The sequence below is a fragment of the Gallus gallus genome, chromosome 37 (assembly GCF_016699485.2).
Source record: "Gallus gallus isolate bGalGal1 chromosome 37, bGalGal1.mat.broiler.GRCg7b, whole genome shotgun sequence".
Taxonomy (NCBI): domain Eukaryota; kingdom Metazoa; phylum Chordata; class Aves; order Galliformes; family Phasianidae; genus Gallus; species Gallus gallus.
Window position 1 is genome coordinate 118,990 of NC_052568.1, and position 13,047 is coordinate 132,036.

A 13,047-nucleotide genomic window follows, 5' to 3' on the forward strand; every position below is an offset into this window, starting at 1 on the left:
TGATTTTTTACAATGTTTCTGTAGGGATGGATCCTGCGCATCCATGGAGTGGTGCTGGGCAAGGGGGGACCTCCACAGGTAAGAAGCTCATGTGAGCTGTGCTATGGGTATGCGCCTCTAAATAGGGCTGCATGAAGGGCAGTGTGTGCGATGGAGGGGAGAGGAAAGGGCACTGCACATCCATGCTGGGAACCCAACGTTCAGCCAAGATCCTAAGATCCCTTACCGTGAGCACTCGAGACATTTTAGCATGATGGCCCATTCTGCAGAGTGCAAGGACTGCAAGGATTCTCTTTCAATGTTGTTGCTTCGCCTTTCCCGATTATCACAGAGAGAGGTGCCGAGCCCAACGGAAAGATCTACGCAAAAGCAGTGCAGGAAGTCCTTCTGGAGAGAGCTCATCTCCAGGCTGGAGGGCTTCCTACAACAGCAGGTCCCAGCACAGGGGGAAGACCTTCCCCTGCCGTGTGCCCCCGCTCTGTCTCCAAGTCCTTGGCTGGATGTAAACGCAAAGGCTTGGAAGAAGCGAAGCCAACAGCAGTGCAGCTGCCTGCTAACAAAAGAGTGAGGGGGCCGAGCGGAGACAGCGTGCCAGCTCCAGCAGCACACCCTGGGCCTGCTGCAGTGCGGAGCTCCAAGCTAAGAGGTGAGAAGGTGCTGTGGGACCCACCCTGGTGAGCTGCTGTCCTTTTCAAGCACACTGAGTTTGCTTAGAGTTTGCTTTGCTTTTTCCTTCTCTGTGGAGGGGACAAGAGTGGAAGGCTACAAAGTCCAAAGGCAGTGAGGTGCCAGAACACGTAACCCCGTCTCCTTCCATTAACTCCAAGGTGGTCTTCTGCACGTCCCCCTGAAAATGTCATTCACTGGGAGGCTTCCTAGTCCCGTTTCCTCTGTTTTTTTGCTGCCTTCTGCCTGTACAGCACCCCTGTTTCTGCAGTTGTGCTGCTGACAAAATGCATTCATGTTTATTCTTGCTTTCTAGCAAGAAGACGCCAAGAGAAAGAGAGAAGAGGGGAATCGATGAAGGCTGCCCTCAGAGCTGCCGCTGCACGTGCAGAGGTGAGTCCTTGGTGAACGCAGACACGGCTCTGGTTGTTCTCAGGGCCTCCGTCTGTCAGACATGAAAGAAAGAGACTGTAAAATCCCGAGGGAAGAGCAGTCCCGTTTCTACCCTCGCTCCGTTTCTTTCCAGGACTCCGCAGTGAACAGCCTTGTGGAGATGATGCAGAAGCTGCAGCTGAAGGACTGAGAGGAGGAGCGTCAGCAGGCAGCGGCTGCAGTGCGCGGCGTTACAGGGCAGCGCTGCGAGTGCCGCCCAACTCGGCCCTCCAACTTCAGATGGAGTCAATAAAAACCAGTCACAATGAGAGATTCACACAGAGCGCACGGCCTCATTTGTCCAGCGGCACTCGGAGAGCTGCTGCACCACCTCCTCGTTATTGGTCTCGCGGCGCTCGCTCAGAACTCCCACAGCTCCGTCAGTGAATGCTGCCATCCAGTGATGCAGTGGAGGCAGCAGTCCTTTGCACTGCCCACAAACAGACTGTCTGCAAAGCACGTGCAGAGAGCTGCGAGGAACAAAGCCTGGCCACGAGCGTGCTAACTTGGAGAGCAACGCTGTGCGCATGGCTGAGTTTCCCAGGGCAGCACTGAGTGTTTTTGGCTTTGATGACGAGTGTATAATGAGCAAAGTTCACCAAAAGGACGGCGTTTTCTCAAAAAGTGACAGGCTGTTGGTCCAGAGCAGCATCTCTGCAGCTTAGGACCGCCAGGCTGCCATCCCGGCACTGTTCTGCTTACAGACCGTGCTCCAGGTTCTCCTGGTGTGGCACACAGAGGGCGTCCCTCTGCCGTGCAGCCCTCCCCAGTGCCTGCCTGCCTGTCACTGTTCCAGCTGGAATGGAGCTGTTTCCTTTGCAGTGCCTGCTATGGCGCTGTGTTCTGGTTCTGTCAGTGCTCCGTGCCGTCCTGCAGGCTGTTGTGCAGAGCGCAGTGCTGCGGAGCTGTGCTTCCCGGCCCTGTGCTCTCCAGCACTCTGGCGGGAGTTGCGCCGCCCCCAGAAATCTCCTGTTCCCAGGAGCCTCCGCTGCTCCCTTGCACGCGCATCTGTGTGCACAGAAGTGTGCAGAACCATACACCCACGTGCAAAGACTTCCCCGCACACACGCCTGTGCATTCACACACGTGCAAGCGCATCCTTGCACAGCCGGGTGTGCGCACTCCATTCGTGTGCATGCAAGTGTGTGCAAAACCCAAAAGCCTTGTGCAAAGACCTTGATGCACGCATTCGTGTTCATGCACACACACACATGCGTGCACACCATCCTTCTGCACACCCACGTGCACAAAGACATGAGCGCAGCTCCAGCCTTGCACACAGCCATCTGCACGCACACACGTGCAAAACTTTCACCCGCAGACGCCATGCACACGCCCACGTGCAGTGCACACTCTGATGCTCAGCACCATCTCTGCACACCCCCCCGTATGCACACATACCTGCACTCACAGCTCGAGGACAAAATGCCGCTCATGTGGAACAGCCAACACGCAGGCAGTGGGCAATGTCAGGAGGAAAGGTGCCCCGTTACGCTCATTCATTCTCCTGTCTTTAATGAAGGCATTGGGGCACAGCTGGAGCCCCATCCTGAGATGTGGATTGCTGCGGGGTTCCTTATCAGTGGGCTATGGGGGTCCTGGGATGGTGATGGGGGTCCTGTCAGGGACTGTGGGAGTCGGAGAACACAGGAGGGGTCTGAGGCATAAAGGGAGGTCTGAGCCTCCCTCAAATCGGAGGGATCCTTGAAGAACCGTGGGGGACGTGGGGTGATGATGGGGACTGTGGGGCTCTGCGAGGTCCCAGGTTGGCGGTGGGGGAGGTGTACCGGGTCAGAGAAAGTACTTGAGGAGCTATGTGGGGGAGGTTGTGGGGGATATAGAATGGATATGACAACACAGCCTGCAGGAGCAGAATGCTGTTCAGGAGAAGACAAGATGTGCGCTGCAAGAGGGACGCAGGAGTATGGGGTGCTATGGGAGGATGTGGGGAGCAGTTTGAGGTAAAAAAAAAAAAAAAAGGAGGAAGGGGGCAGCGGTGTAGGAGGGGTTTCATTTCTTCCTGAGAGGGGACTGGGGGTCCATGCAGCCCAAAGGTGGGGCCCTGAGCCGTAACCCCACATGAGCCTTAAGCCAAGATGATCTCATCACCCTGTATGTGCATGACACCATGGCTATATGTGACCCACAGCCCTGGGTGAACCACACCCCCACAAGACCCTGTAACTCCCTGACCCTTCCTTCCCCCAACACGCTGCGACCCGATGCCATGTGGCCCCAGAACTCTGGGATCCCTGCCCCCACCTCATCCCAACAAACCCAACTCAACCAACCCAACGGGAGCAGAAGGAACTCACTGAGGAGAGTGAAGTAACGCCACAGCAATCAGGAAGGAGCTTTGCTGCTGCACGAAGAGCTGTGCCTGATGGAAAATCAGGGATGAGAGCATTTCTTGCACACCCTGCACGCACGTGGGGGGATGTGCTAGGACGTGGGGAAGCCTTACGGGGTGGTGGGGCAGTTAAAGGACACCTATGGGAGGGCTACAGGGGCACTTTGGGGCAGCTATGAAGCAGAGCAACACCTAGGAGCTGCCTTGACCCAACACACAGCTTGTGGTGGAACTGCTGCTGGCCATGGGCCATGGGCAGTGATGGCGCTGCTCTAGGATGGCTCTGGGGCTGCTATGGTTCATACTCATGGAATCTCTTCCTTAGCCCTCCACTGACCCCTGCACCCCCATCTTACCCCCCAAGATGAGGGTCAGGGGCAGATGTAGAGTGCTCATCTACAGCGGCCCCAGAGCCACCCTAGAGTACTTCCTGACCTAGCCAGTAACAGACCCATCACTGCCCTCAGCCTCATATGGGCTTACGGTGCTCACACGGTTAGGGGTCATGTGGAGCCTTGGGCTCATGCAGAGTTATATGGGGTTCTGGGCTCACGGGGGGTTATGGATCAGGGCTCCACCTTTGGGCCAAAGGGAACCCCAATCCCCTCCCAGGAAGAAATCAACCAGTGCACTCCAACACCACCGCACATCCTCCATTCTCACCCCAAACCGCTCCCCACGTGCCCCACAACCCCTACGTTCCTGGACCCACAGTGCCCCTCACATCCCTTTCACCCACAGCTGTGCCCTGCACCTGCTCCAGCCCCGCATTCCTCTCCTGCAGCAGCCACCCCTGCCCCAGCACCCTATGGCTGTACAAGAGCTTGATGGGGATGGGGTTGAGGAGGGCCCTCAGGTGGGCTATGGGGTTCCTGGGATGGTGACAGGGGTCCTGTCAGGGACTGTGGGAATCGGTGAGATCCCGGGGTTGGGGTCTTGGAGGTGGGAAAGGAGGTCTGAAGGAGGAAATAGAGGAAACACGGGGGTCTTGAAGGAGGCCAGTAGGTTACATGGGGTGAAGCTGGGGACTGTGGAGCTCCGTGTGCGTATGGGCCAGCTACGGGAGAGGCGTACCGGGTCTGAGGAGGTCCTAGAGGGTGTATGGGGCTCTGTGGGGTGCTACAGGGCGTCTCTAGGAGTCTTACTGGGGAAACACTGGGGTGGATATTGGGGCTTTGAGGGAATGATGGGTGGGCTGTCATGGGAAAGGAAAGAGCAACCTTGGGGAAAGCAAGGGACAACCAGGAGGATGGAAGGGAATCCTACAGGAATGCAAGAAGAATCCAGGCTGAGGCATAGGGACAGCTAGGGGAAGAACAGGGGGACGTCCCAGCAACTGACTTCTTCTTTCACAGCCACATCTTCTACTTCCCAACTGAGCTGCAAAGCTGCCAGACGAGCTGCAGTACCGCTGCCCGGCTCCTGCCTGGGTCAGAAAGAGCTGCACGTTAACGGGGTGCAATTGACATTCAAAAGCCAACTCCATCACGGCAGTCACACAACCATCCCCTTCAGTATCTCTTACAGGCAGACGGCCATGCCCTTGCACAGGAACTGTTCCTACGGAGCGAGGGAAGCCCATCACTGCCTTAGGACGTGAGTAATAGGGGAAGGGCCCCAAACCATTCAGAACATGCTTCAGAACATGCTATCGAGCCACCAACTTTGGCAACTAAACACACCTTCTCCTTCAAGAATTAGCAAGACCAATTAATGCACCCTGCTGCTGGAGAGGGCTGTGCTGCATCTCCTGGTGCCACCCTTGGGCTGTCATCGCACTCCCCACCCACAGCGCACTTTGAAGCGCCGCAGCCTTGCAAGAAAGAACAGAGAGCAAGGAGCTCTGCCGGGCATTTCCTGTGACAACACAGAGATGAGCCGTACAGCCCTTGCTCTCAGCACACACACCTCTTCTCTTACCAGCCATTCATTCCTGCACAGCGCTGCTCAAAGCCCTCCTCCACCTCTCCCTTCACAACGCCATACGCAGCCTCTCCCCAGCGACGAGCTCTGGGCTCTTTCATGCCTGGGTCATCATCGGGGCCTGCAGAACAAACCTGGCACTTCAGAGGTTTCATTAGACAAGCGCTCTGCTCTGTCCAGCAAAATTCACCATCTTAATTCAGCACTTTCAGTGAGCGACCTCTGGAAATGTGTGTGACACATCAGGAGATGCTGAACCAAAACCTCCTGTAACCCCCCACAGTCCCACAGCCCCCAAGAGCCACCCCTACAGCCCCCCACGGCCCCACATTACCCTACAGCCCCCTCAGCTCCCACATCCCCACCACATCTCCCCCACTGCCCCTACACCCACAGACCACCTCAGCCCCGGGGGGCACCGGGAGCAGCGCTGGAGGCTCGGGGGGGCCCGGCCCGGATGCGGGCAGCAGCGCTGCGGCGGTGGGGGCCCCGAGTCCTTCAGCCGTCCCAAATCCCCGCATCCCACGGCCGAGCGGAGCAGAGGGGAGCGGAGGGGACGGCGGGGGGATTCGGGCCGCGCTCGGTTCCTCTCCCCGGCATGGAGCCGTTCTCCCGCACCCCTCCGGCGCCGCTGTCCTCAGCACCGCTCCCGTCCTGCCGCGCTTCCGTCTCGGTGCTGCCCGCATCCGAGGAGATGCCACCGGGGGCGGGACGGAGCTGCCGCTGACCATTGAGGGGCCAGCGAGGTCGAGACGGAGCTGCCGCTGACCAATGAGATGCCGGAGGGAACTGGATGGACCTGCCGCTGACCACTCAGAGGCCACCGGGGGCGGGATGGAAATGCCGCTGACCAATCAGAGGCCAGCGAGGGCGGGATGGAAATGCCGCTGACCAATCAGAGACCGGCAGGGGCCGGCGCCGTGCTGGGAGCGCAGCGGACTCCCGGAAAGCAGCGGCAGCGGCGGGAAGGGGCTCCAAGGAGCAAAGAATGGCGGCGAGGCGCTGCCGGGAGCAGCAGAAGGCAGCGAGGAGAAGCCGTGAAGCTGCAGAGCGGCGGAGTTGTCTTTTTTCCTTCCCAGGCTGGAATCTTCCTTCCGCCTTGCTGTGCTGTGGGGAGCAGCTGGAGGCGATTCTCTTGCATGAGCGAGGGGTGCAGCCTGGTTCCACCCGGCCCTGAGCTCACGGAAGGGCTGGCTGCCCGCAGGGAAGGAGCTCTGCTTGAGGTCTGCTCCTGGGTGGGCTTTTGTGTGCCCTGTTCCTCAGGAAGGGGTAAGCAGTGCTGGGGTTATTTGCTAGATGGAGTGCGTTTGTGTTTCTTGGCTTCCTGAAAGCTGTGTGTGTCTTTTTCACTGCCGGCTGGAGAGACTCGGGGGAGAAAGCGTTGTGCTTGATGGCACGGTTTCCTTGGGCAAAGGATGCTTTGGCAGCAGAGGTTTGCTGTCAGGAGGCATGAAAGCACTGAAGCCAATGCTGCCGTGCCCTGGGCCCAGAGACATCAGCTCCCAGCACGTCCCTGGCGGTGGATGTGTGCAAGCTCTGTGTCTGCCGGTGGTTGCTGCAAAGGCTTTGTGGTCAGCTGTGCGTGGCTGTTTTGCTCTTGAGGGCGTGGGAACAGAGGGCAACACGCTGATGGGAGTGATGGTGTCCTGCTCAGCAAAGGATGTGCTGGGTGGCAGAAGAGGATTCTTGGCCGAGCGTGGAAAATCTCTCTGCTCCTTCCTGAAGGTGAGTTTTTCCAAGTGAGACGCGCACAGCTGGATTGCAGGGTGCCCTGGAGGAGGTGACCCCCACTTGACATCGGTTGGGTATTTTAAAGCAGCTGAGATTAAGGAGACATGACAAAGTTGTGCAAATGTTCCTGGACGTTCCTAGTTCTTGAATTGCCTAAAGGAACACAAGCAATGCAGAGAAAGAAAGAAAGAACGAAAGAAAAAGAACAACAACACCTGTATGTCCTGCACAGAACCCAGCTTTAATAGAGACGAAAATTATTGACGTTCCTTTTTCTTCTTCTCTCAGTGACGGAATTTGCTCTCACCTTCTCTCTCTGCTCTCCTGCTCTCTGCACACGCCTCCCCACTTCTTACATCTTCAGTTCTTCTGTTGAACTCCCATCTTCTTCATCTCTCTCTTTTTTTTTTTTTTTTTTTTTTTAACCTTTGGAAACCTTTCCTTGATGCCCCCTCCCTCCCTTCTCTCTTCTATCTTTTCTAACCTCTCCTGCCTGCTGTCTTCCTCTCCTCTACTAGATTTTTTTCCCATACTCTTCTCTCCCTTTTCTCTGTTATTTCCCCTCCTTATTCACTCCTCATCATTCTGCGTCTAAACTCCTCTGTTGCTCTTCTTATTCTGTCTCCTCAATGCTCTTTGTTCTGCATCTGCACTTCTCTTCTACTACTCTTTCTTCTCTGTATCCTCTCTCCTCTTTCTTCTGCCTCTGCACTCCTCTCTGCTTTGCTTTGTCCCCCGTATTCTCACTTGTCTTTCTTCTGACTGCTCTCCTCTTCTGCTCTTTGTTGTTCCCTGTGTCATCTCTCATCTTCTGCATCTGCACCCTTCTGCTGTTCTTTTTCCCGTATCTTCTCTCCTCCTTCTTCTTACCGCACTCCTCTTCTCTTCTGATCTTTCTTCCTTGTGCCCTCACACCTCTTCTTCATCTACACTCCTCTTCTGCTCTTTGTTCTTCTTCACCTGCTCTGTGGCACTGTTCTTCTTTTCACAGCACTGTCCGCTCTTCTCTACTGCTCTGTTCTTTCTCTGCTCTTCCTCTCTTCTCTCTTGCCTCTTTCCTCTCTTTCCACCTCCTCTACTTTTGCTCTACTTTTCATACTTCTCCTCTTCAGCTCCTCTCCACTTCTGCTGTTCTGTCTTACCTGCACCCACTCATCCCTTCTTCAGCTCTTCTCCCTGCCCGCTTGTTTTTCTTACCTTCATCCTCTGTTTTTCTTCTCCTCCTCTTCTGCTCTTCTTTCTTACCTGTGCCTGTTCTTCTCTGCTTTTGCTCTTGTCCTTCTCAGCGTCTGCCTTACCTTTATTCTCTCTTCTCCTCAAGACGGGAAGTTCTTGGAGTGGGTCCAGAGGAGGGCCACTAAGATGGTCAGAGGGCTGGAGCACCTCTCGTATGAGGAAAGGTGAAGGGAACTGGGATCGTTTAGCTTGGAGAAGAGAAGGCTCCTTAAAGGGAGCATCTAAGCAGGAGAGGGAATGGCTGTTTCCGAGGGTGGGTTGTAATAGGAGATGCAGGAGTGGTCTTCAAGGGAGATAGGGGAGGTTTAAGTTGGATCTGAGAATGAAGTTTTTCCCCGAGAGGCTGGTGAGGCACTGGAACAGGTTGCCCAAGGAGGTTGTGGATGCCGCATCCCTGGAGGCATTCAAGGCCAGGCTGGAGTTGGCACGGGGCATTTTGGTCTAGTGGCTGGCAATACTGCACATAGCGGGGCGGGGGGTGGGAGGTGAAACTTGATGGTCACTGTGGTCCTTTTCAACGCACGCCATTGTATGATTCAGTGATTCTGTGATTCTTTATAGGACGCAATCTTCCACTTGGAAAGGGCCTCCCAAGGATCCCTGGTATCCTCTGAGAGCTCTGAGCTGCCGCACCAATTTGAAGCTGACTTCATTTTTGGTCTTCCCCTTCAGCAGAAAAGCTCAGACAGCCGAGCCAAGCGAGACGCTGGATTTCCTTTGGCATCAAGGAAAGCATCGTGAGATGTTCTGATGCCCTCTCACAATTCTTTCTCCCTCCGCCAGCACCAGAGCTGGCGTCCAAAGACGCAATGACACTGCCACAGGCATTGTGGAGATTTCTATGGGATAGGGCCATGGTAAGGCTTTATTGACAGAGGGAGGGACAATGAAGATTGGATGTCAGGGAGAAGGTCTTTCCAGAGACGGTGGTGAGATGCTGGAAGCGGATGCTCAGAGAGCTTGTGGACGCCGCGTCCGTGGCAGTGTTGAAGGCCAGGTTGGATTGGGCACTCGGCAGCCTAGTCTAGGATTAGATATGATGCAGATGGGATTCAAGCATCTGTTTTGCAGCCAGCTCGAGTGGAGCTCTTGGAGCTCATGGGCGCCCCATGCCCGCATCAGCGTGGGTAGTGTGTGCCCTTCCTGCGCGGTGGGGCTTTGCTGTTTGGAGGCTGACGCTGAGGAGACTGTGTTTCTTCGTTTATCGGTGGCAGCAATCCAGCTCTGTCAGCAGAGGACTCCTGCGGCTGGCTGGCCTCAGCCTGAGATGTTGATGCTTCCATCTCCTCAGGTTCTTTCTGCCTGCTCTTCTTAGCCCTGCGCCTGAGAAGTCTGACTGAGTCGCATGCCAGAAGTGGCAGCCGGGATGGAGTGCCTTGCGATGCCTGCGACGGGCTGGACTGAGCCCTTGAGGAAGGTCTGGAATCGTTGCTGAAAGATTCGTTGGCTTTGGGCAACTTGAGCACCGCAGCCACACGATGGGCTTTTTCCGCTTCCCGTTCTTCCTCACGGAAGCTCACGTGTTTGGTTCCCGGGGCTCGGCCCAGGTCTTCTTGGCTGTCTGTTTCTGCCTGGCCCTGCAGCTGGCAGGTCAGCGGCTGCTTTTGGTCTTCAGGCACTCCAGGGATGGCTGGCAGCAGACTGAAAGGACAGAGCAGGAGGGGTCCGCCTGAGAGGGTGATGGTTTTGGGGCCGCGTCCTGCAAGCCGGAGCCAGGACCCTTGGCTGCAACGCAGCCTTCCCCACAGACAGCTCACCGGCTGCCCCGTGGCTCTCCCCCGTGGGATCCAGAAACAGGGACCCTTTGGGGCTAGGGAATGGGCTCTCGTTGGCTCAGTCAATCACCCCCATGCACATGCCAAGCCAGAGCCTCCAGCCTCACCTGGACGTAGAGCTCTCCTTGCGCAGTAAGCTCCTTATCCTTCGGAGTTTTCCTCCATCTAGACTGTCCGAGCTCAAGCGTTTGATGAAAGTTGGCTTGCCAGCAAATCTCACTGGGATTGGGAAGGCAGAGGAGACTCACCGTCAACCCTTTGGCTCACTCACCAGGGGCGCTCAGGCCTGTTCCCAGAACATGCGTGAGGGCCGCTCTGCTCCCCCCACTGCTGACATCTGTGCCGCCCGCGGACCCTCCCTGAAACCATCTCTGGCCCCACTTCTCCTCTCTGCCATCTTGGGACTCTCTTTTGGGAGTGCATTAGTGACGGTGGCTTTGGGAAAGCGGAGCTGGGTGGTGACGATGAGCTGACAGGGTGACTTTTGGGGACCATATCCTTTTGTTGGGGGAGGGCGGGGCCTGAGGTGCCGAGGTGCTCCTGCCATAGCCAGGGATGGGGGCACGTCACAGCCAGCGCCTTGGTTTTGGAGAGGCCAACAATTCCTCGTGGGAAGAGGCCGTGCTGAGCTGGCGTGAAGCTTTGACGTAAGTCAGAGCCCTTGGCTGATGGTCAGCAAGGGATTTCCCATCTCAAGTTGGTGGCTTGTGCCCTGGAAAGGCGCTGGATGCTGCTTTACCTTTCTTGCCCTGGGCGAGAGGTGGCAAAGCCTCCTCTTCCTTTGGTTTCCCCTCCGCAGGGATGCCTCCTGAGGACCTGCGGCATATCCCAGGTGGTGGTTTGGGGACGAACTCCATTTGAAACCTGTACGCGAGGAGACGACAGTGAGCGGTGGGACGCAGCGCTCCACCAATCCTTGTTGCTCTCTCTGATTGCCTGCTGACAGGCCCATTTTCATGCTGCATGATGGCCACTGCTTTCTAAAGGCTTCAGCAGGGCCAGGCTGAGAGCAACCTGATGTGGCGATAGGTGTCCCTGTTCCCTGCAGGGGAGTGGGACTAGGTGCCCTTTCCGGGTTCCTTCCAGCTCAAATGATGCGATGATTCTATGCCATATCCTCGTGGGCAGGGCAGGGACACCCATGGTCACAAGGAACAAATGCTACGGCATGAGAGCTGAGCAGCTGCAGCAAGCAGCAGCTACAGCCCCCAACATACTCACTTGGGAAAGACGACGAGGCAGCCAGAGAGTGCCAGGGAGGCCACCGGTGCCGCTCGGGACACCACCATGTCCAGCAGCCAGGGGGCCTGCAGGGGAGGAACAGGGAGGATGTGGGACGTCCTTGTGACGGCTGAGGCACTGGGCACACAAGGAGCCCAAGGCAGGGAGGGCTGATGGCACCGCAGCACTTGCACGGCGCGAGCAGCTGGCCAGGTGCTGGTGGTAGAAAGCTACAGCTCACCTTGAGAAGAGCTTTCCTGAACTTCTCTTTCCCTGACAGCTTCTCAAGGAAGTCGTAATAGAATTTCATGTGGAAGGTCAGTCCATCAATGTGGAGCACTCCAATGTCCTTGAAGACAACGGCAACGTTCTCCCCATTCTTCAGGCAGCCAGAGAGCAGGGACACGGTGCTTTGGATGCAAGCCTGCGCTGTCTGCCAGGTCACAGAGGCAGCTGCGGCCACCTCGCTGCTCTTGAGCGGCTCCAGCTTCCTATGGGCTGAAAAATGGGAGGGACGGAGTTGATGATACGGTTGGTTTTCCGCAGTGCTTCCCTGGAACTTCTTCTTGTGGCCATCAGCCAGAACGGCCCCATGTTTGGCTGGGCTCCTCCGAGGGGGAGGTTTGCTTTGGAGAATGGAGGCAGTGGCCCTGTTGGCCCAGTGCGTGAAGCCAGCAAAGCTTTAATCCTCCCTCCTACCTGGCAGGGACTCCCTGCGGGGCTTGAGATGGTGCACGGCTATGAGGTTTCCAGACAAGTGAAAGACGGGCCACCGCAGAGTCACGGTCCCGTCCTCAGTCCTGATGTCTCTGGAGATGGTGTCAAAGGATCCGAAGGTGGGAATCCAGACCCCCTACAAGTGGTAGAGAAAGGAAGGGCGGCAGGGTTATGGGCCGGCTGGCTGGAGGAAGAGCCCATGTAGCGGTCCAAGGCAGGGACGGAGCTCAGGAGCACTCTCCCGCTGTACAGAGGCACAAGCCAGGGCATCGGGAATGGCTTTGGGAAGGGGCTGCACAGTCCTCTCCTTCCCCTCGCCCTCCCAAATGCAGCACAGCAGTCAGGGCAGAAGCAGCCTGATGGGATCCAGAGGCTTCCCGCGAGCGGGATCAGCCCTGAGACAGGACAGCGCCCAGCACAAGTGATCCTGCAGGATTTGCAGGAAGCCCATGGCATGCCCAGTAGAGACACGTGGGGTGAGTTTCCTGCTTTCTGTGGAGGGGAAGAGTGGGAGGAAGTCTTGGCTGAGGAGGACAGGGAGAGGAGGAACCCGGCAGCCAACCCACCTTCTGCACCAGGAGGTGCTCTTGTACGTAGGCGGCCACCGCATCCCAGACGGCAACTCGCTCTGGAGGGCAAAGGAAAAGCAGGTCACACTCTGCACCTGCCGCTTCCCGGCAGCCCTCCCGCTGCCAGGCGGGAGTGAGGTGGCAGATGGAAAGTGTCGTCTGCGTGCCAAGATTGGCTGTAGCAGCGCTCCTGTGGTGGCTGTGGAGCCGTGTACCTTCGGTGTCGGTGCATGTGGGTCCGGAGGCACGCCTCGCTGCGGGGCCATCCTCGCAGAAGCTCATCCTGTTCCGCCTCGTGCCAGCGGGTTGCTCCTTGTTGGCGCCAGCCATGCCGGAGCTCATCCCTTCAGGTGCGTCTGCTCTCTACCAGATGCTCCTTCAGGATGCAGGACCCACCAGCGTGCACCGCCTTCATACCCCTCCCGGG

General features: G+C 57.0%; 1 long non-coding RNA gene across 1 annotated transcript; it reads left to right on the forward strand.

Moving 5' to 3' along the window:
• Positions 1 to 6,727: 6,727 nt before the first annotated feature.
• Positions 6,728 to 12,836, forward strand: LOC121108167. The gene is made up of 3 exons (XR_005842461.1): positions 6,728 to 7,319; positions 8,900 to 12,170; positions 12,384 to 12,836. It is a non-coding gene; the product is annotated as an uncharacterized LOC121108167 (long non-coding RNA).
• Positions 12,837 to 13,047: the final 211 nt, after the last annotated feature.